The 25273-nt window shown below is 37.9% G+C and overlaps 1 protein-coding gene and 1 non-coding gene across 12 annotated transcripts in view; one reads left to right on the top strand and one right to left on the bottom strand.

The window, feature by feature from the left end:
* Positions 1-25273, bottom strand: part of ANK2 (ankyrin 2) — a 336881-nt gene that overhangs the window by 283677 nt on the left and 27931 nt on the right. The window lies entirely within an intron of this gene.
* LOC140624058 (U6 spliceosomal RNA) lies at positions 6168-6273 on the top strand. Its single transcript, XR_012023595.1, has one exon. It is a non-coding gene; the product is annotated as a U6 spliceosomal RNA (small nuclear RNA).

Here is a 25273-nt window from a genome sequence, read left to right as displayed (position 1 = left end):
TTCCTATGCTGGAGGATTTAATTTTCTATAGACTAATTATTATTACACTTACAACCAGAAAAACACAATATCTGCTTCGCTTATTTTAACTTAGACCCTTTCCCTGGTTTCCCTCATTTTATTTATGATTCCTCTTTTCTACTGCTGTGGACAATAGAATAATAGAAATACTATCAAGAAAGGACATGCTAAAAAATAATCATTTAAAATCTGAATACTGAATACTGCTTGTCTTCCTGCCTGATACTAATCACAAGCAAACTTCCTGGTTACGTACGTTCATCATTAAAATCACTTCAAATTAACAATGCCATTGTTATGTAGATCATTGATGTTTACATATACAGGCACAATTTCAGAGTTCTTGGAGTATTTAACCAAAATTAAAAGCTGTAAGAAAAAAACAAAAAACAGGTAATATAATAAAGATAGATAGATTAGATAGATAGATAGATAGATAGATAGATAGATAGATGATAGATAGATAGATTTTATTTATTTGAGAGATAGAATGAGTGAGAGAGAGAGCACAAGCTGGGGTGGAAGCAGAGAGAGAGGAAGAAGCAGATTCCCCACTGAGCAGGGAGACTGTGGGATCATGACCTGAGCTGAAGGCATGACCGAGCCACCCAGGCACCTCTAATAAATATATATATTGAGGAAGTATCAGCAGGGTAGAGAAAAGATAGCCAGAGAGAATTAAGTGTCTTCTCTTAGAAAATGAAAAGCAGGGACACCTGGGTGGCTCAGCGGTTGAGCATCTGCCTTTGGCCCAGGGCCTGATCCTGGAGACCTGGGATTGAGTCCCACATCAGGCTCCCTGCATGGAGCCTGCTTCTCCTCTGTCTGCCTGTATCTCTGCCTCTCTCTCTGTGTCTCTCATGAGTAAATAAATTAAAAAAAAAAAAAGAAAGAAAATGAAAAGCAGTGTAATTCTTCCTCTATCAAAAAGTTGTGAGCAACAATTGCATTAAAGTATCAGCTAGCATCAGAACACTTTTTCCATACGAGAGAATCCTGAGATTAGAGGAAAATAGTTCCCACCTCCCATCATGGATGTTCCATTTCGCCAGCCCTGCCCATTAGTGCATAGGATCTTAGCTAACGTGTGATGACTCTTTGCTAAAATCTCGCCTCTTTGAATCTCGCAGCAGTGCTATTCTTCAAAGACACCACTGGAGGCCAGTCATGCTACAGTTTATACTCCAGCCACACCCCGAATTTAAAAATGAATATATCTAATCTATAGTTAGAAATCAGTGCTTTGTGACTAAACACAAATAAATGCAGACAAATCTCACTTTAATGTTAAAATTCAACTCAGTAGTAAAATTTTTGCTGGAGAAAAAATGGAATCTGGTTCTGATATCTCAAATACCACCATCCATCCAAAGATCACTAAATATGTTGATTCTCTCAATGTGGTGATGGCTTTTTGGCTTATATATATGTCAAAACATCCAACTGTACCCTACACTAAATATACACACTAAATATCTATATCAATCATATCTGTAAAAGCTGCTGAGAAAAGGAAGATAACTGAGATCCACTGCAGCTTTAACTTTATATTATATACAAGAGCAATACAGTGCTCTCCATGGCAATAAATTCTTTCTGGTCCTCTTGGTGCTGAAGTAATTGTTTTGAATACATAATCAAAGGTTTCCAGTTAAATGTTCAAACTTGTAAACTTTACATAAATGAGATTCCTTCAAGACCGTATCTTTTCTAATGACTTTAAGTCATTGCCTCAAAGATAGGTTGATAAGTCTTTACTTATTTACTAATCTAATGATTAAGCAAAATAGCATGCCTCCACTTTGTTAGAAACTATTCTTTTTAAATCACAGAGGAATTCAATAGGATATGACTTGCAGATATATTAGAATAAGCAGAGAAAATGACTTTGATTTGCAATTACTTCAATTCCAATTTAATTTAAATATTTATTTAATGTGGGGCACCTGGGTGGCTCAGTCAGTCAGGTGTCTGCCTTTGGCTTAAGTCATGATTTCTGAGTCCTGGGTTTGAGCCCAGCATCCAGCTTCCCACTCAGTGAGGAGTCTGCTTCCCCCTCCCCCTCCTCTCTGCACCCTGCCCCCTGCCCCCTCTCATGTGCACTCTCTGTCTCAAATAAATAAATTAAATCTTTAAGACACATACACACACACACACACACACACACACACGTTTATTTAGTATGTTGGCCATATGTTCACCAGGAAAATTTATCATCATTAATTGAAAAGAGAAACAAAAACAACCAACTAAGGAAGCTCAAGAAGTTCTATTCATTTGTGAAAGTTTCTTTATACACTCAGGTCCAACATAAACACTGGCTGAATTAATTATGAATTTGAGACAGATTTTCATCAAAGAAGAATCACAGTGAATTCCAAACACTTAAGTTCTTGGTTATCATAGAGTTGACATTTTTGCTACAAGCTCTATTACTAAAAAAAGGAAGCAACAAATTTCAGTGAATTTTCAAATGAAGAACAATTAGGGTGAAGTCACTGTCTTTCAATCAGTGAAGATTTGTTGCATGCCTGCGATAATTCAGCCAGTGTGCTCACATAGTGCCTGGACAATAAGGTGATAGAAGAGAGGACAGAAGACTTTTATCTGAAGCTTCAATGAATGTGTCAATACTATTACATAATGAGCAGAATTTCAAAATAGCAAATTATTTCTTGTACAAATAATGAGTTTGGGACTAAATATAGAGAATTAAAGCATATATTTGTGGCCGAAATGGTAATTTAATAACCTGAAAGATTTTCTAAAGCTTCTAAAAGTACCCAACCTAGTGCCACAAAACAGCAGCCCTCTGAACACCTTATCACAAATTCTTATAGATTAAGATAACATATGCATAATAATTGGGTTTTGACAATTCTACAAAATCCGTTACCCAGGCCTTTGGGAAATCCATTGGAGATTGGATGCATGTCTGACAGAGATAAGCCAAGAGACGGTAGAAGAGAATGATTAAGACCAGACATGGTGAAACACCTGGGTGGCTCAGCAATTGAGCGTCCACCTTGGGCTTAGATCATGATCCTGCAGTCCTGGGATCGAGTCCCACATTGGTCTCCCCACAAGGGAGCCTGCTTCTCTCTCTGCCTATGTCTCTGCTTCTCTGTGTCTCTCATGAATAAATAAATAAAATCTTTAAAAATATATATACACATATCTTTAAAAAAAATAAGAGCAGACATGGAAATAAAACTGCCAGAAACAGTTTGTCTAGATTCTCTGTGAATCTAGACAAAGTTTTATTTCCTCCCTATGCTGCAATTTCCTCATCTATGAAGCTGGGCTGTCTAATAGGGATAAATTAGTTAATTAATGTGGAATTCTTAAAATATTGGCACATAATAAGCACTCAATAATGTTAGCTACTATTATTTAAAGCTAATTTGGACAATTTTCAAAATTATCCATGTTCATCTATTTCATCTCTTTGTTTCAGAAAGTTGAACTACCATCATTTGATAATTTTTCTTCCTAATCAATCTTAAAGTTGCCAGCTGGTGTGAAAATCATAACTTCACTCTGAGAAAAAGTTAACAATGACAAACACAATAAAATTCACAACCTTTAAAATATGTATATATAGATAAAGTGTCACAACTTATAAAGACCATACCAACCCAAAATTCGATCAAAGAATTGGACTACTCTTCAGTTTGCCTTAATTTCTGAATTTGGAATTCAAGGCAGTTTGGAGTTATAATTCTTCTTCTCCATTCTTTGAAGTAGTTTTACAGGAATATTTTTTATTTAAACTCAATTAACATATAACATATTACTGGTTTCAGAGGTAGATGTCAGTAATTCATCAGTCTTATATAACATCCACTGCTCATTACATCATGTGCCCTCCTTAATGCCCATCAACCAGTTACAGAAATATTGGGAGAAGTCAAAATTTCAGGCTGTCTTGGACTGGATATCAATATAATGCTCCTAAAGATGCCTGATAAGCAGCATTTTAAGAGCAGCAGGTGCAATCTGTGCTAAAGTATTACTGCCCAAATCGGCTTTTATGGTATGGTTCGTAGACAGACTGAATCTGTATCACTTATTCAGAGCTTGATCAGGAGGCAGATACATGAACTCTTATGTTCATCTCTTCACTTTGCACCCTGACACCAGAGAGTCTCCTCTTTGTCACTAATGTACCATTGATATGCCCAGCAGCAGCCCCCAAATTCTTTAGTTATTAAACATCAAGGAGTTTGGCTCTGTTCAGCCATAATTCTGTCACCATTTCAAACTCAATGCCTCACACAGGCAAGCAGCTTATGTGAGTATGGGAAGTAGGGTCATGGTGACCAGCTTATAAATCCTTTTTGACACATCAATACATTTTTTCAATTTGACCACAGTTGAGACACAGTTTAACATTAATTCAAGGCATAAAATATAGTGATTCAACAACTGTATACATTATGCTATGCTCACAATTGTGCTATGCTCACCACCATTTGTCACCATGCAATGCTATTGCAATACCATTCACTATATTCCCTATGCTGTACCTTTTATTCTCATGACTTCTTCATTCCCTAATTGGAAACCTGCATCTCTGAAGGTTGTTAATTTTTAAGAACTTCTTCCTAAATAAAGTCCCAACATCTCACTCAGCCCTCCCTTAGAAAAGAAATCTCATATCTTTTTTGTAGCACCATTGCGGTTTCTCATTTTAGAACTCATTTTTGCACACTGCAACAATATTTTGAGATGCCAAAAGGAATTAGATTTTAGAAGGAGGAATTGGGATTGAGTTATCTGGCATTTCTGCATTAGTCAGGATGATCCCATGTCCATAATATGATTCCACAGACTTCTTGGTGTGGGAGTATCTGGGTCTAATACTATTAACTACCCAAAAGATGGCAAGACTTTGACTTCACACAACTTTTACTCATTGCTTTATTCTACACACACAAGCAACAAAACATTTAATTTTTAAAAATCACATTTTATTACATTTCAAAAAACCAATAATGCTTCCGAGTCTTGAGGAAAATTTCTATGCCCTATGAACAAGATTTTGCTTCAAATCTCTCTTTCATTTATTTTTAATCTATTAAAAATGCCTTTCAACTATAAATCCCAGCATCTTCTATAAATCTTAAATAACACCTTAGCTTACAGAGGGTTCTATTTATAGGCTTTCAAGGTACCTTCACACTCATTTTCTTCTTTCAAATAGCTCCTTCACAGTGATAAAGTAGGACAAAATTAGAAGACACATTTAAGAATCTAAATCTGCATTCTAACATTTTTAAGTGCTTTGGTAATAGTGCAACATAATACGTCTTAAAAAGCAAAATCGGAAAAGAATAGTGGCTGATTAAGTTGGTCATAGAATATTTGCAATTCCTCCCACAAGAGATAAAATCTATTTTCCACCTGTTGAACCTGGGATGGCCTTATGACTAAAAGAACGTGGTGAAGTGGCACCGTGGGACTTCTAGAGCCTAGTCCTTAAGACATCCTACAACTTCCATTTTCACCTTCTTGGAATGCTGTCCTGAGACTACACTATAAGAAAGCTAATGGAGTCTAGTGGAGCATGAGAGAATTTAAATTATTGTTGTTTTAAGCATTAAGTGTTGGGGTAGTTCATTACGCTGTGATAATTAACTATGAGAACTATAGCTGAGAAAGATCAAATGATGCATTTAAGCAGAACTGATAGGTGACACCATACACAGGAGACCAGAAAAGCCTGTATTCCAATTCGGGATACAGTCATCCAACTTCTCTGGGCCTCAGTTTACACATTTGTATAGTATGGTGCTAATTATGTCTGTGTAACAATTGTAGCGGGTCAATGAACTACTGTGTTCCACTAGCAGAGGTAAAGGCCCATATGCAGATAAATGTTAGTTTCCTTTCCAGCTCAGGTCATTTGACTTCTGTTTCAGTGTCTTTTGGAGACATACAATGTTCTTCTTTTCTAAATACCATTTTGTAAAAGATTAATATTCCGAGGTTTTTGAGCTTTGTTACGTGAAGTCCATTAAAATAAGACTATGATCATGCTTTTAGAACTGTGAGGCCAATTGTTCATGATGGTGTGCTCTTAAATCTTCACCTTACACAGGTAAACACTTCCACTTTAAAATTATGTTTGAAAATGAAGGATGGTGCTTGCTTTGGCAGTACATATACTAAAATTGGAACAAACAGAGAAGATTAGCATGGCCCCTGCACAAGGATGACGTGTAAATTCATGAAGCGTTCTGTATTTTTTATATGTTGGCATATCGAACTTCAATAAAAACAAATTAAAAATAAAAAAAATTTAAAAAAGAAAATGAAGCATGATGCTAATGCTAATACTAATGGCATATAGAACTTCAATAAAAACAAATTAAAAATAAAAAAAATTTTTAAAAAGAAAATGAAGCATGATGCTAATGCTAACACTAATGAAGGCCCTCTCACATAGCCAGAAAGGCGCCTGTGAAAACTCCCAGTGACTCAATTGTGCCTCTCAGGGAGATGCCTCCTCCTCTGGAGAACTCCAGAGTCCCTGAGCCCTACACAGCCTGCAGTTCCCAAAACATTACTAGTTCGCCACAGTACTTATTATAATGAAGAGCATCAAGAGATAGCTGACACTGGAATTTATACATACCCAGTAAAAAAACATTCATGGTTTCTGATTTCTTATAGACAGCATATGATGCTATTCGGGGAATTCTAGAAGCACTTCAATCTTCAAAAAGAGGACCAATGAGGTTTTGCAGATGCCACCAACAATGCTGCCACCCAGCCAAGGTCAATCCACCCTGTTCTTGAACATTGCAGTCAAGGACAAGCCCTTAGGTTGCATCACCTTCACACTATTTGCAAAGTTCCAAAGACTGCAGAAACCTTTTGCATTCCGAACACTGGGATTTGGTTATAAAGGTTCCACGTTTCACGGAATTATTTGGGAATTTATGTGTCAAGGTGGTGATTTCACACACCATAATGGCACTAGTAGCAAGTCTATCCATGGGGAGAAATTTGCTGATGAGAACTTTATCCCAAAACATATAGGTCCTGGCATCTTGCCCACAGCAAATACTAAACCCAATACAAATGATTCCCAGTTTTTCACCTGCACTGCTAAGACTGTGTGGTTGATGGCAAGCATAAGGTCTTTGGCAAAGTGAAAGAGGATGTGAAGATTGTAGAAACCATGGAGCATTTTGGGTTCAAGAAAGTCAAGAACAGCAAGAAGTTCATCATTGCTCACTGTGGACAACTCAAATAAATTTGACTTGTGCTTTATCTTAATGACCAGACCAGACTTTCTATCTTTCCCTTTCTCTCCTACAGTCATGCAGCACTCCTAATAAACTGTTTCAGAAGATACGAATTTATCTCTCTTAAAAGAAAATTAGATAAAGGTTTTTGTTTTCACATACAAAGTCAAAATTTGCAAACATGGATGACATCTAGGTAGGCAATCTATATTGCCCTGGGAATAATGAAAAAAAAAAAACAACCCACAGAAATGTAAGTGCTACAGAAATCTATGAAAGATGAGGGCTGATACAATGAGACTAGGCATAAATAATCAACCAACATACATAATATTTATATACTTATGGGAAAAAATACATATAATAAGTGCCTCACAGTGGGTGTATGGACATATTTCATTTAGGATAACTAGAGTCAGAACAGGGACAGAGTTAAAGAAAAGGATAAACTTTACAAATCAAGAAATATATGTAGGTCACAATAAGTGAGGAAGTACATAATAAGTTCAAGTTCATTATGAATCTAACCATATTTATTTCATGCTGACTTTAGCACCTAGTATTTTTTATTACTTTTGTTTCCCAGTGTTAATGACTTTCTTTTTTTTTTTTAATTTTTTATTTATTTATGATAATCACAGAGAGAGAGAGAGAGAGAGGCAGAGACACAGGCAGAGGGAGAAGCAGACTCCATGCACTGGGAGCCCGACGTGGGATTCGATCCCGGGTCTCCAGGATCGCGCCCTGGGCCAAAGGCAGGCGCCAAACCGCTGCGCCACCCAGGGATCCCTGTTAATGACTTTCTACTGAGCTGTCCTTTAAATATTTTTTTCTGAAGCCCAGATGTGGATATAATATTTTAGACTTATTTTACATTTTAAAAAGCAATACATGTCCACTTGAACTCTTACTCATCCTTCCAGAATCAATTCAAATATGACCTCCTCCAGAACACCTTCTACACCACCCATTCTCCATCCTCCCCAAGGCTGTTAACCTCTCTTATAAGGCTTATAAGGGCTCCCTTCTTTCTTCACCTTTATTAGACTATAAGAATTCTCAGCTTCCTCTCGGTCTGTATCTCATGAGACTGTGATCTTGAGTAAAGGGGCCTTGTCTTTTATCTCTGTACTGAACAATCTAGGCAATAAAAACTCAATAAAGAGGCAATGAATAAAGGATGAAAAGTCAATTGTACGAAATAAAAGCAGTTCTTGAAAATAGTAGAAATAGATCTGGGTTTGTTTAGAAATATATACATTGAAGCTACAGTTTTGATGACTTTCGCCTTGTGGATTAAAAGAAAAAATGCATAATATCTGTCCACTCTTGGAATTCTATCCTATAAATATTTAAAAGCCAATACACAAAATATGCCTGCACCAGCAAAATGAAAAAACCAGCAATGCTGATCTGTCATTTCAGTCACCTTGGTGATGCTCACATTATCTGCATCTGTGGTATGTGTATAGATTGTACAAACTGAAAAATCTACAATAATGGTCCTTCCCAGTGTCTGGATAGGTATCACTATGGGTCACGAAAACAGCATCATAATGGTTACAGTTCTCACTCATCTAACCTTTATAATCCAAAGGCTTTTGAGATAGCCATTTAAACTCTATGAGTATCTTAAACAAACAAAAACTCCAACTCTATTATATTCCTTGTCCAAAAGGAGAGCTAAAAATACCTATTCTAACTTTCTCAAAGGGTCATCGAGGGGCCCAAGTGGCATAAAGACCTAGAAATACTTTGCAAAGTATATGAGGACATAGTTATTCTTAATCACAGTAATTTATTTTAGCATCATAGAATATTTATATAATCATTATAACACAAAAGGATGTGTTGTATATATCTTCTAAATAAAACTATCATTCTGCTTAGCAATTTTATTTAAGCTACTGCAGAAAGAGGGATTTTTATCTCTTCACTTAAAAATAATCACCAGAAGTAAAAAAGGGGAACAACTGTTCTGAATTTCTGAAATCTAAGAATATCTCCTTAATCATCTAAATGGGATTCTATTTCATGACATAGCAACCCCTCTAGTTCTAAAACCCTGCTAGTCCTAAACTTACTCAATTACAAATTAATAGTATTTAGTTTCTGGGTTTTTTTTTTTTTAGATTTATTTATATGAGAGATAGAGAGAGAGAGTGAGTTGGAGAGGGAGCAGAGGGAGAGGGAGAGAGAATCCTCAAGCCGACTCCCCGCAGAGCACAGAGACCAATTCAGGCTGAACCCTGAGATCATGACCTGAGATCGTGACCTGAGCTGAAATCAAGAATCAGAGGTGGGCAGTCCCTGGTGGCGCAGCGGTTTAAGGCTGCCTGCAGCCCAGGGTGTGATCCTGGAGACCCTGGATCGATTCCTAAGTCAGGCTCTCTGCATAGAGCCTTTTTCTCCCTCTGCCTGTGTCTCTGCCTCCCTCTCTCTCTCTCTCTCTGTGTGTGTCTCTATGAATATATAAATAAAATCTTAAAAAAAAAAAAGAGGCAGAGGCTTAACTGACTGAGCTACCCAGATGCCCCCTAGTTTCCATTTTTAAAAATAGCCTTGTTTTCAATACCATACTCTAACAACAGTTTTCATTGTTGTTTGAAAATGGCAATCACATTCACTCTCTTAGTAGAGAAGTGAATCACCAAAAACTAATGCTGCCTTTTCATGAAAAAGTGTTGTTTTTGGAAAATGGTCACCCCCCTGAAGACCTCATTTTCTCACACCTTTTTCACTTGGTTAGACCACAAGATAGCTTATGGAACCTAAGCGGAAGATTATATATATATATATACCCCCTCCCAGGGTTGCACAATCCTCCTTTAGACCCCCTGCACCATCCTCCACATTCTCACCTCCTCATTTGGCAGGTGGATGACAACCCCGAGGGAGATCTCAGAAGCCCAATGTGAGAAGAAGCAAAGTCTCTACCAACCGGAGTCTAAGCATATCTGCCATAGCTCTCATATCAGTTAAACTTAGCATAAAATTTCAATATCCTTTGAAGATACAGTCTTAAGAAGGAAAAAAAAAACCTTAAATGAATGGACTCAAAATACCAGATATACAAAATCAAATATTTCCAATTTGCTATTAGCTAGTTTCTTTAATGAGACTAAGATTTCTGGCTGCCTGTTGTCTAGATTTCTTGTTACCCAAGCAACACTAGCACTATCAATGAACATATCTATGTTGCTGTTTTGACCTTCAATGCCTACAAGATTTTGCTTGGCTTAGAGAGTTTTATAGATTACACAGTGGGAGGAATAAATAGTAATCCTGCTTTTCCACTCCTTATAGCCATGGACCCTGTTTAGGAATGGAGTTGAAAACCAGATGCAAGTAACTTGTGCTATCTAACTGCAAGAGGAATTGAGAAATTACAGAGACATGCATCGTGCTCTCAAGAAGGGGCTGAGGGCATGCATCTGAGAGCTGCCCGGACACATTCCTACCTTCCCGTGTGACTCCCAGACAAATTCTATAGTTTTAAGCAAGACCACTTTTATAAAGCTGGCTCAACATTTATGGCAGAACTTATATGATATTTTATTTCAAGAAACATAACAATGAGCACTAAATATATAAAATGTAAAGAGAGAACAGGGAATAAAATACTGAGGCATTCTGCACATAATATTCATAAGATGCAAAGTATTTTAAGTCAGAACATTTAAACCATATTTTCTCTCCTTGCTTATATAATATTCACAACTGAAACAATTATCCACAACAGAGGAATAGTCTCATGTATGTTTCAAATACTGAAGGTGAATTGGTTTTATAATCAGTCCAATGGATAAAGTGGAAGAGGAAATTGTGCATTAAAGCTAAATATCTGGGCAGCCCGAGTGGCTCAGCAGTTTAGCGCTGCCTTCAGCCCAGGGCCTGATCCTGAAGACCTGGGATCGGGTCCCATGCCGGGCTCCCTGCAGGGAGCCTGCTTCTCCCTCTGCCTCTCTCTCTCATTCTCTGTGTGTGTCTCATGAGTAAATAAATAAAATCTTTAAAAAAAAAAAAGGCTAAACATCTTTCATTAAGTTTTAATAATGATGGGCATTTCATCATTAATAGTGATATTAAATTAATTATTAACTAAATTAATAATACGTATAACTTCTTAAAAATCTAAAAATAAATGTAATCTTAATGAAATAAGAAGTAATGCATCCTAGTAGCAAATAAAGCTGAATTATTGTAGATATTTGCTGCATATTTAGATGCAAATTATAAATCATGCAAATTCAAATCCAAGTTAATACAAAAAGTAAAATTTTTGTATATTACATATAGGTTTTCATGTATTTTTTTTAGCAAATATTTATTGAGGACTTGTGTAGAATGTAATGATTAAGTTCATTTAATTATAGGTAGAAAAGATTTCCTTGAAGAAAAAACATCTAAATGAAGACTTGACAGATGAGTGGCCAGTTGTGCTTGTTAATAATAAATAATCTTTCATCATCATTAAAAACACTTTATCACTTACCATGCAAATCTATTTGAAGTCTAAACTAACAACTATTAAGTATTCTCCACAAGTGATTTAAATAATTTCTTCAAGGGAAATTATTTCCCAAGGTGATTCTTATTTAGAGTCATATCATCAAAACACCTTGATTCTACAACAGAAAAGCAAGGAGATTCTGCTAAGAATAATTGCCATGATAGCAAAAATTTCCCCAAGAATTGTCAGTGATAATGAATTTTTCAATTAAAAAACAGATCTTTCTTTCTATTAAATATTCATCTTCTGGGATGCCTGGGTGGCTCAGTGGTTGAGCGTCTGCCTTGGGCTCAGGGCATGATCCTGGAGTTCCAGGACCGAGTCCCACATCAGGCTCCCTGCAGGGATCCTTTGCCTTCTGCCTTTGTCTCTCTTTCATGAATAAATAAATTAAATATTTTAAATAAATAAATAAATACACAGCTTCTTACTACTTCATTGCTAAATAGTCCTACATGTCATGCTGCTAGGATCAAGATAGTTCAATTAGTGATTAATTTAAATTAAATGCAAGCCAGCTTTATTAATTGGGAGAAATGCCTCATCATTCTAGCTGGGCACCAACGAATGTGTTACCCTGGAATGGAATCATCTTCTTTGAAGGAACTAATGACTATTTAGAAGTATACTCCTTTCAAACTTAAAAGCAATCAATGTCTACGGGAACTTCTCACTGATGTCAGTTAACATTGAGTTTTTAAATATAAAGTGGTGAGTGGTACTAGATACATGCAGTAAAATCTTATTAATGGGACTAATTAAAAGAAAAGACATTCTGGGGCACCTGGATGACTCAGTTAAGTATCTGCCTTCAGCTCAGTCATGATCTCAGGGTCCAGGAATGGAGCCCTGCCACATGCTCCCTGCTCAGCAGGGCATCTGCTTCTCCCTCTCTCTGCCTCTTGCCACCCCCTCCCTGCTCATGCATGCACATGTATGCTCTCTCTTTGTCTTAAATAAATAAATAAAATCTTTTAAAAAAAAGATATTCTGAGTTAGTGAAAACTCTATATTGAGGTTTTTGTTTAAAGAAATTCAACTTCTTTATAGTAGACAAAATAAATTTCTGGAGTCTGATAAGAATAATATATATAAGTAATGCCTTTGAAGGACAGTTTGCTCATGTATTTTATAGGTTAAAATGTTTCCATACAATTTTGTCCGTATGGTCAATGCACTAATAATAGATCATGTGGAGGTTACTACACTGTCCCTACTGGACTTTCCTGTGTCTTTTTCCTCTGTCCATCCACTCCCTTCCCATCTTTGCTGTTTGCTCTTCAAAGCATCCCTGGTTTCATCTTCTTTCACCTCTCCTTTTACCTTTCTGTCATAGAGAAACTGATTCTAAATATAGTCCTACAGAAACAAAGGTTTGATAAAAAAAAAACAAAATCAGCAGGTCACTCTCTCACTAACCAACAGGTGACAGGGCACAGATTAAGGAAAATGAGTGAAGCAGACCATGCCAGTTACAGATGTGACAGATATTTTTCCAAGTAGCAGAATGCCTTGCTTTCCCTTTGAAGGGATTCTAATGACCTTGCAGATACTCATAGTAATTCCAGGCTTGAACATTCTAACACTTAAGAGTATAAAGTCGTGAGATTGGTTTTCCTGTGTAGCCTAGTTATAATTCATAATTATAAAAAATTGGTCATGGCTCAATTTAGACAATGATCTTTAATTTGATTAGAATTTAAATCTTATAAATAGTAGAGTTTATATTAATTATATTGAGCATATATTCTCAAAACTATATGAAAAGTAGGCATACCAAACTGTGTACTTGATAAACAAAACCGCTTTTCCAACAGTTTTAAAAGGCTCCCAGGAGCTTTGATTTTATTATTCCTGATTTTTATAGTCTTATAGTGATAAAGAATAACAATGGAAAATACCACCATTCTAGGTTGACCGTGAAATGACAGATTGCTTTAAGAAATGAAAACGATTCCACTGCGATAACCACAAATAAATCTCTTCCTTAGGAGAGTAGTATCGACAGTTTTGCTCTAGAGATAATCTTAAAGTCCAGCTAACCGATATGGCAGGTTCATCATTCTCCAAAGTCATGAAGGACCATACTTAGGTTAGTTAGAACTACAGCCTCCAGAAGCAAGACATTAAGAATGTTGGGCTTGCAACTGGCTCTACTCTCTTAAATTAATAGTTAAAACAGCTTTGAGTTTTCATCTTTGGTTATGTTTGAGTATTTTTGCTTTATTATATTTTGGGTATTTGTGGTACACTGAGGGAAAGTCAATTAAGACAAGGACCCATGTGCAATTGAAATATTTATTTCATCTGATCAGATCATTTTCAATAATGACACAATGATTCAAATTAATGAGAAAGAAAGTCAACATATGTTTAAAAGAAATAAAGTTATAGGGGCACCTGGGTGGTTCAGTGGTCAAGTGTCTGCCTTCAGCCCAGGGCATGATCCCAGGGTCCTGGGATCGAGTCCCACATCAGGCTCCCTGCAGGGAGCCTGCTTCTCCCTCTGCCTATGTCTCTGCCTCTCTCTGTGTCTCTCATGAATAAACAAATAAAAATCTTTAAATAAATAAAAGAAAATAAATACAGTTATAATTATATTCAAGGTGACTCCTTTAAAAAACATTTTTTGAAATGTGCCAAGCAGTGTGCTGAGCAGTAAGAGACCTAAAGCAAACAAAGCATTTTCCTGTCCTCAAGTATCAAACAATCTAAAAGAAAAAAACAAACATAAAAAACAAGTAAATGCAATTTAAAGATGTGGAAATTAAAAGTTCAAGAAACAGTGTAAGTAGACAAAAAGCACTGGTAGCTACTTCTTGATGTATCACCCTAGGGACCTAATCTAGAAAACTGGAATCATCTTTACACCCAGTCTATACTTGTTGATTTTACCTCTTAAATTTTTCTTGAATCCTTCTAATCCCTGACTACTAATGCTCTCATTAAAGAAATCCCCATCTGTCATCTGGATTTTAATAACTTCCTTACATGTCTCCCTGCCTGTAGTCCACATACCTGCCAACATGATCTTTCCATGATTATTATTACCATAACTCCCTGTCTTCATCAAAACTCCACTACCTACAGGACAATGAATTTTAGTTTTTAAGGCTTTAAAAATATGTGGTGCTGACTCAAGTTTCTTTCCTTACCAGGCTCCAGAAAAAAAAGAAAAAAAAAGTCATAGAATGATCTAGGTAGGGTGTCAGGGAAGGTATAATCAGTAAGGTAGAAAGAGAATCAGAACAGTATACTCCCCATTGTAAAATACATCAATAATATTTCTCCTTTCTCAAAAAGGCAGGAATACTGTTCTATAAATTCAGTAATAAAACAGCTAAAGAAAACAGCAGGATGGGTTCACAGCTGGGTATTTTTCTATTTTGACAAAGAAAAGGAAAATGTCCATCTACCACAAAATTAATAAGCTCTTTGAAGGCAAAAGAAATAAGTGCTGACAACTCTTTGGGACATAAGCTTAATTTTAGAAAGAGAACACATAATCCATTGAGTCTAGCTGATGCCTCGAAAAGGCTGTCACCCCTAAATCATTAGTAACTCAGTACTTCAGTTCACTTGACCTTATTTCCCCAGATACCACTGCTACTATTGACCAAGCAGCATTCAATATGTTCATACGATAATGTCATAAACAATCCTCAGCAATTCCGCCTTCTGGAAGTGCTGCTCCTGCCAATGACATCACAGCTTGTCAGCTCAATATGTCACTGGCATATGGGTTCACTTTAAGTGGTGATAATAAATAGCATCAGGCCATCCAGTTGCACTCCATTTTGAGATCACATTAAAAAGCGGCATGAGTCCTGGGCAAAGCAGGAGGACTGCTGCTATTTTACTGTCTCTTTAGCATCACTATATACAAAGGAAAAGAAAAAAAATGTGAAAAAAGGTGAATATTATCATGTAACACCGCAGTTTAGAAACCTCTATCTTACAATATTTTATAGGAGATAATCCGAGAAAGTCATTATGATTCCTATTTTAAAGATAAATAAACTGAAGTGCAATGGAGTTTCCCAAGGTCACCCAATAGGATGTGGCCCTTGTTTTGTCTTTAAATTTTACGTATTTATCATATGAACAGAAGAAGATAGAACCATCCTCAGTGGTGTCTGCTTTTTTATGCAGGCATATTCAAGATATCCGAGCAGGCTCACTCTTGAGAATCTTGGACTCACGCTGTTGTTCTGTGCGACAGCATGGTTGGCCAGCTGCTGGTTTTGATTCAGTAGCTAGTTGTAAAAAGTGAACGCTTGCATAGAAGCAAAGTAAAACAGCCTTCCTTGGGGACAGCTTGAACTCAATAAATAGTCCATTAGTTTAAGGCAGCAGATACGCACAGAGATACAGATAGAACTCACAAAAGCATGGTTTCTTTCTGCCTTTACTAACTGGATAGAATTCCTTTCAGTGGTTACTGGTTAATAGGACTGGGCAGATGGCTAATAGAACTGAAGGACACTAAATGTTCACTTAGCCCATCTACCTGTGGTGTTTTGGTTTTTTTGTTTATTCTGTTTTGTTTTGTTTATTAAGTAAGCTCTCAGCCCAACTCCATGACCCAACCTGGAGATCAAGAATCGAATGCTCTACAGACTGACCCAGCCAGGAGCACCCCCATCTACCTGTTCTTAAGCATAGCTACCCATAAAACAACACAGATTTTTGAAGTTATATTTCTTTAAAATTTTTTCCTAATTTTAAAAGTAATATTAGATCATTGAAGAGATTTTGCATTATACAAGAAGTTATAAAGAAAAAAAAGTTTAGGGGGAGGAGCAAGATGGCGGAGGAGTAGGGTCTCCAAATCACCTGTCTCCACCAAACTACCTAGAAAACCTTCAAATTATCCTGAAAATCTATGAATTCGGCCTGAGATTTAAAGAGAGACCAGCTGGAATGCTACAGTGAGAAGAGTTCGCGCTTCTATCCAGGTAGGAAGACGAGGAAAAAGAAATAAAGGAACAAAGGCCTCCGAGGGGGAGGGGCCCCGCGAGGAGCCGGGCTGAGGCCGGGGCGAGTGTCCCCAGGACAGGAGAGCCCCGTCCCGGAGGAGCAGGAGCTGCACCGACCTTCCCGGGGGAAAGGGGCTCGTGGGGAGTTGGAGCAGGACCAGGAGGGCGGGGAGGCCCTCGGGCTCCCGGGGACACTAACAGAGCAACTGCGCGCCCAGGAGAGTGCGCCGAGCTCCCTAAGGGCTGCAGCGCGCACGGCGGGACCCGGCGGGACCCGGAGCAGCTGAAGGGGCTCGGGCGGCGGCTCCGCGGAGGGGGCTGCGCGGCCCCGGGAGCAGCTCGGAGGGGCTCGGGCAGAAGAAGAGGCTCCGTGCGGAGGGGGCTGCGCGGTTCCAGGAGCAGCTCGGAGGGGCTCGGGCGGCGGCTCCGCGGAGGGGGTTGCGCGGCCCGGGAGCGCGAATCCACCAGCGCAGGCTCCGGAGCACAGGGCGCCGGGACACAGCCCAGGATCCGGCCTCCCCCGGGACAGGCAGAGGCCGGGAGGGCCCAGGACAGCGAGGACGCTCCTGCCCGGAGCTGAGCAGATCAGCGGCCCCGCCCCGGAGCCTCCAGGCCCTGCAGACGGAGAGCTCCGGAGTTCCTGCCGGAGCTGAATCCAGGTTTCCAGAGCTGCCCCGCCACTGGGGCTGTTCCTCCTGCGGCCTCACGGGGTAAACAACCCCCACCGAGCCCTGCACCAGGCAGGGGCACAGCAGCTCCCCCAACTGCTAACACCTGAAAATCAGCACAACAGGCCCCTCCCCCAGAACACCAGCTAGACTGACAACTTCCAGGAGAAGCCAAGGGACTTAAAGAACACAGAATCAGAAGATACTCCCCGGTGGTTCTTTTTTTGTTTGTTTGTTTTTGTTTTTGTTTTGTTTTGCTTTTTGATCTGTTTCCTTCCCCCACCCCCTTTTTTTCTCCTTTCTTTTTCTTTCTCTTTTTCTTCTTCTTTTTTTTTTTTTTTTCGTTTTTTTTTTCTTTTTCTTCCCTTTTTTTTCTCTTTCTCTTTTCTTTCCTTCTTTCTCTCCTCTCTTTTTCTCTTTTTCCCAATACAACTTGCTTTTGGCCACTCTGCACTGAGCAAAATGACTAGAAGGAAAACCTCACCTCAAAAGAAAGAATCAGAAACAGTCCTCTCTCCCACAGAGTTACAAAATCTGGATTACAATTCAATGTCAGAAAGCCAATTCAGAAGCACTATTATACAGCTACTGGTGGCTCTAGAAAAAAGTATAAAGGACTCAAGAGACTTCATGACTGCAGAATTTAGAGCTAATCAGGCAGAAATTAAAAACCAATTGAATGAGATGCAATCCAAACTAGAAGTCCTAACGACGAGGGTTAACGAGGTGGAAGAACGAGTGAGTGACCTAGAAGACAAGTTGACAGCAAAGAGGGAAATTGAGGAAAAAAGAGACAAACAATTAAAAGACCATGAAGATAGATTAAGGGAAATAAACGACAGCCTGAGGAAGAAAAACCTACGTTTAATTGGGGTTCCCGAGGGCGCCGAAAGGGACAGAGGGCCAGAATATGTATTTGAACAAATTCTAGCTGAAAACTTTCCTAATCTGGGAAGGGAAACAGGCATTCAGATCCAGGAAATAGAGAGATCCCCCCCTAAAATCAATAAAAACCGTTCAACACCTCGACATTTAATTGTGAAGCTTGCAAATTCCAAAGATAAGGAGAAGATCCTTAAAGCAGCAAGAGACAAGAAATCCCTGACTTTTATGGGGAGGAGTATTAGGGTAACAGCAGACCTCTCCACAGAGACCTGGCAGGCCAGAAAGGGCTGGCAGGATATATTCAGGGTCCTAAAGGAGAAGAACATGCAACCAAGAATACTTTATCCAGCAAGGCTCTCATTCAAAATGGAAGGAGAGATAAAGAGCTTCCAAGACAGGCAGCAACTAAAAGAATATGTGACCTCCAAACCAGCTCTGCAAGAAATTTTAAGGGGGCCTCTTAAAATTCCCCTTTAAGAAGAAGTTCAGTGGAACAGTCCACAAAAACAAAGACTGAATAGATATCATGATGACACTAAACTCATATCTCTCAATAGTAACTCTGAATGTGAACGGGCTTAATGACCCCATCAAAAGGCGCAGGGTTTCAGACTGGATAAAAAAGCAGGACCCATCTATTTGCTGTCTACAAGAGACTCATTTTAGACAGAAGGACACCTACAGCCTGAAAATAAAAGGTTGGAGAACCATTTACCATTCGAATGGTCCTCAAAAGAAAGCAGGGGTAGCCATCCTTATATCAGATAAACTAAAATTTACCCCAAAGACTGTAGTGAGAGATGAAGAGGGACACTATATCATACTTAAAGGATCTATTCAACAAGAGGACTTAACAATCCTCAATATATATGCTCCAAATGTGGGAGCTGCCAAATATATAAATCAATTATTAACCAAAGTGAAGAAATACTTAGATAATAATACACTTATACTTGGTGACTTCAATCTAGCTCTTTCTATACTCGATAGGTCTTCTAAGCAAAACATCTCCAAAGAAACGAGAGCTTTAAATGATACACTGGACCAGATGGATTTCACAGATATCTACAGAACTTTACATCCAAACTCAACTGAATACACATTCTTCTCAAGCGCACATGGAACTTTCTCCAGAATAGACCACATATTGGGTCACAAATCGGGTCTGAACCGATACCAAAAGATTGGGATTGTCCCCTGCATATTCTCGGACCATAATGCCTTGAAATTAGAACTAAATCACAACAAGAAGTTTGGAAGGACCTCAAACACATGGAGGTTAAGGACCATCCTGCTAAAAGATAAAAGGGTCAACCAGGAAATTAAGGAAGAATTAAAAAGATTCATGGAAACTAATGAGAATGAAGATACAACCGTTCAAAATCTTTGGGATGCAGCAAAAGCAGTCCTAAGGGGGAAATACATCGCAATACAAGCATCCATTCAAAAACTGGAAAGAAGTCAAATACAAAAACTAACCTTACACATAAAGGAGCTAGAGAAAAAACAGCAAATAGATCCTACACCCAAGAGAAGAAGGGAGCTAATAAAGATTCGAGCAGAACTCAACGAAATCGAGACCAGAAGAACTGTGGAACAGATCAACAGAACCAGGAGTTGGTTCTTTGAAAGAATTAATAAGATAGATAAACCATTAGCCAGCCTTATTAAAAAGAAGAGAGAGAAGACTCAAATTAATAAAATCATGAATGAGAAAGGAGAGATCACTACCAACACCAAGGAAATACAAACGATTTTAAAAACCTATTATGAACAGCTATACGCCAATAAATTAGGCAATCTAGAAGAAATGGACGCATTCCTGGAAAGCCACAAACTACCAAAACTGGAACAGGAAGAAATAGAAAACCTGAACAGGCCAATAACCAGGGAGGAAATTGAAGCAGTCATCAAAAACCTCCCAAGACACAAGAGTCCAGGGCCAGATGGCTTCCCAGGAGAATTTTATCAAACGTTTAAAGAAGAAATCATACCTATTCTCCTAAAGCTGTTTGGAAAGATAGAAAGAGATGGAGTACTTCCAAATTCGTTCTATGAAGCCAGCATCACCTTAATTCCAAAGCCAGACAAAGACCCCGCCAAAAAGGAGAATTACAGACCAATATCCCTGATGAACATGGATGCAAAAATTCTCAACAAGATACTGGCCAATAGGATCCAACAGTACATTAAGAAAATTATTCACCATGACCAAGTAGGATTTATCCCTGGGACACAAGGCTGGTTCAACACCCGTAAAACAATCAATGTGATTCATCATATCAGCAAGAGAAAAACCAAGAACCATATGATCCTCTCATTGGATGCAGAGAAAGCATTTGACAAAATACAGCATCCATTCCTGATCAAAACTCTTCAGAGTGTAGGGATAGAGGGAACATTCCTCGACATCTTAAAAGCCATCTATGAAAAGCCCACAGCAAATATCATTCTCAATGGGGAAGCACTGGGAGCCTTTCCCCTAAGATCAGGAACAAGACAGGGATGTCCACTCTCACCACTGCTATTCAACATAGTACTGGAAGTCCTAGCCTCAGCAATCAGACAACAAAAAGACATTAAAGGCATTCAAATTGGCAAAGAAGAAGTCAAACTCTCCCTCTTTGCCGATGACATGATACTCTACATAGAAAACCCAAAAGTCTCCACCCCAAGATTGCTAGAACTCATACAGCAATTCGGTAGCGTGGCAGGATACAAAATCAATGCCCAGAAGTCAGTGGCATTTCTATACACTAACAATGAGACTGAAGAAAGAGAAATTAAGGAGTCAATCCCATTTACAATTGCACCCAAAAGCATAAGATACCTAGGAATAAACCTCACCAAAGATGTAAAGGATCTATACCCTCAAAACTATAGAACACTTCTGAAAGAAATTGAGGAAGACACAAAGAGATGGAAAAATATTCCATGCTCATGGATTGGCAGAATTAATATTGTGAAAATGTCAATGTTACCCAGGGCAATATACACATTTAATGCAATCCCTATCAAAATACCATGGACTTTCTTCAGAGAGTTAGAACAAATTATTTTAAGATTTGTGTGGAATCAGAAAAGACCCCGAATAGCCAGGGGAATTTTAAAAAAGAAAACCATATCTGGGGGCATCACAATGCCAGATTTCAGGTTGTACTACAAAGCTGTGGTCATCAAGACAGTGTGGTACTGGCACAAAAACAGACACATAGATCAGTGGAACAGAATAGAGAATCCAGAAGTGGACCCTGAACTTTATGGGCAACTAATATTCGATAAAGGAGGAAAGACTATCCATTGGAAGAAAGACAGTCTCTTCAATAAATGGTGCTGGGAAAATTGGACATCCACATGCAGAAGAATGAAACTAGACCACTCTCTTTCACCATACACAAAGATAAACTCAAAATGGATGAAAGATCTAAATGTGAGACAAGATTCCATCAAAATCCTAGAGAAGAACACAGGCAACACCCTTTTTGAACTCGGCCATAGTAACTTCTTGCAAGATACATCCACGAAGGCAAAAGAAACAAAAGCAAAAATGAACTATTGGGACTTCATCAAGATAAGAAGCTTTTGCACAGCAAAGGATACAGTCAACAAAACTCAAAGACAACCTACAGAATGGGAGAAGATATTTGCAAATGACATATCAGATAAAGGGCTAGTTTCCAAGATCTATAAAGAACTTATTAAACTCAACACCAAAGAAACAAACAATCCAATCATGAAATGGGCAAAAGACATGAACAGAAATCTCACAGAAGAAGACATAGACATGGCCAACATGCACATGAGAAAATGCTCTGCATCACTTGCCATCAGGGAAATACAAATCAAAACCACAATGAGATACCACCTCACACCAGTGAGAATGGGAAAAATTAACAAGGCAGGAAACAACAAATGTTGGAGAGGATGTGGAGAAAAGGGAACCCTCTTACACTGTTGGTGGGAATGTGAACTGGTGCAGCCACTGTGGAAAACTGTGTGGAGGTTCCTCAAACAGTTAAAAATATACCTGCCCTACGACCCAGCAATTGCACTGTTGGGGATTTACCCCAAAGATACAAATGCAATGAAACGCTGGGACACCTGCACCCCGATGTTTCTAGCAGCAATGGCCACGATAGCCAAACTGTGGAAGGAGCCTCGGTGTCCAACGAAAGATGAATGGATAAAGAAGATGTGGTTTATGTATACAATGGAATATTACTCAGCTATTAGAAATGACAAATACCCACCATTTGCTTCAACGTGGATGGAACTGGAGGGTATTATGCTGAGTGAAGTAAGTCAGTCGGAGAAGGACAAACATTATATGTTCTCATTCATTTGGGGAATATAAATAATAGTGAAAGGGAAAATAAGGGAAGGGAGAAGAAATGTGTGGGAAATATCAGAAAGGGAGACAGAACATAAAGACTGCTAACTCTGGGAAACGAACTAGGGGTGGTGGAAGGGGAGGAGGGCGGGGGGTGGGAGTGAATGGGTGACGGGCACTGGGTGTTATTCTGTATGTTAGTAAATTGAACACCAATAAAAAAAAAAAAAATAAATAAAGGAGTTTAAGGCAAATAGTTTAAAAAAAAAAAAAAAAAAAAAAGAAAAAAAAGTTTAAATCATCTGCAATTCAATACTCCAGATATGATCAATGTTGCACTTTCACTTTGACATGTTTCCATCTGAATTTTTAATGTATATATATATTTTTTTTATTTTCAAAATTAACTTTCTTATACCTGTTCTTTTTCTCTTTACATTGTATGATGGGAATCTTTGTATGTTATTTTTGGAAAATACTAATTTAAATGGCTGTCTTTTCCTCTCATATGGATATGCCATGATATGTTTACTCATGTTTCTATACAGGTCAATAGTCAAATCTATTATGCTATTGATAAATGATGCTACAATACCTACTTATACAAATCATGCAAGTTTCTAATTATTTCCTGAGACAAATTCCTAGTGAGGGAATTACTAAAATCCCTGATACTTCAGATTTTATGATTTTTATTGCAACACTGACAAGTTGTTTTCAAGAAAGCACCAGTAATATAAAAAATATATAATATATATTATATAATATTAAAAAGGATCCTTTACGTTCAACTTTAAATATTATGTTTGTATTTATGTTTTAATTTTTTTTAAGATTTTATTTATTTACTCAAGAGAGACATGTAGAGAGAGGCAGAGATACAGGCAGAGGAAGAAGCAGGTTCCCCGTGGGGAGCCCAATGTGGGATTCGATCCCAGGACCCCAGAAGCACAACCTGAGCCAAAGGCAGATGCTCAACCACTGAGCCACCCAGGCATCCCATGTTTTACTTTGGTAATACAGAAGTATATATTTCTAAAATATATTTTATTTTTAAAGACATATAGAGAATGAGATTTGACAACCTCCCATGCATGACAAAACCCTGCATGACCGATTGGAGATAAACTGTGTGGAATATAACAAAGTCTAAAATGTTGCAAACACTTAGTGCTGTTGTTTGATGCAACATAAAGTTAGGAACAAGAGATAAAGTAATATGAAACATAAAGGATATTTAATCATCTTTTGGTCATACCATAAATCTTCAAATGTAAGTAACAAAAGTCAATAATATTTTTCTCCCTTATTTGTCAGATAGATCTCAAATTTGTCAACCTCAATATTTAAATTTCTATATCTCCACATATATTAGAAATTCTCTTAGCTCCATTTTACATGGGAATGAAATGAAGTCATTGGCTAGTCATAATTGCAAATATACACTGCTAAACTGAGCATGAGAAATGGTACAAACTCCACACTCTTCCAAAATTAAAAGTTCCTGACATTGATCCATGTAGCAGATTTACAACAGGACAATTGTCTTCCAATATTTCTCAGTCCACTGAAGCACCTCACAATACACATCACTTATTTTCTTTTTATCCTTCCCTTTCACCTCCCTCCCTTCCTTCTTCCTTTCCTCCTATAATGGTAAGTAACTAAGAAAAACAAAAACAAAAAACAAAAACAAACAAACAAAAAAAAAACCAACTTCCCAGCACCAGTAAAGTCAGATATTAATTTATAGGTTTCTTGTAAAAAAAAAAAAAAAAAAAAAAAACCTGACTTATTTCCTAGAAAAATGCAACATGATCAATAATTAAATATAATGGATTGCATATTTCAATGCTTAGAATATGAAATCCTACAGTGAATACAAAATCATTTTCTAATATCTCCTTCAGAAAGCTTGCCTGATTAAGTGGATCAATCTACAATTTACTAGGCTTGGTAATAGACTAGCAATTGGGATTTAAATAATACTGATATTGGAGGAAAGTTAGCAATTTCTAAGAACATAATGCCTTAGAGCAATGTCTTTTCAAAATGTGATATTCTTAGCACCAACAACAGAATTTCCTGGGATGCTTATTTCAGTGCAGATTCCTGAGCCTTTCTCCAAGTTACTGAATCAGAATCTCAGTAGGGTTTGGAATCTTTTCTGATCAACATTCTCAGATCTTCTTTTGCACACTGAAGTTCAAGAAAGGCAGATAATTTCTGCTAACTAAAGCATATTACAGGGGGAATCCCTGGGTGGCTCAGTGGTTTAGCACCTGCCTTTGGCCCAGGGCGTGATCCTTGCATGGAGCCTGCTTCTCCCTCTGCCTGTGTCTCTGCCTCTCTCTCTCTCTCTCACTCTCTCTCTGTTTCTCATAAATAAATAAAATCTTAAAAAAAATAAAGCATATTATAGCTCTTGTTGCTAAATATCAACCTAAAGGTATTTCACTAGATCACTAAATTAATACTATTTGGGAAAAGAAATATTTTCACAATTATTGGTAAATACACTGTCTTTTCTTGAATCAGAGGCACTGTTGGGAAATAGCCATCCATAAAATATTCTGCTATTTTGCAAAAGTTCTCTGAATCACTATTTACAGTTGTTTAAT

The sequence above is a fragment of the Canis lupus genome, chromosome 33 (genome assembly GCF_048164855.1).
Source record: "Canis lupus baileyi chromosome 33, mCanLup2.hap1, whole genome shotgun sequence".
Taxonomy (NCBI): domain Eukaryota; kingdom Metazoa; phylum Chordata; class Mammalia; order Carnivora; family Canidae; genus Canis; species Canis lupus.
Note: the sequence above shows the minus strand (reverse complement) of the source record. Positions and strands in the feature narration are given on the sequence as shown.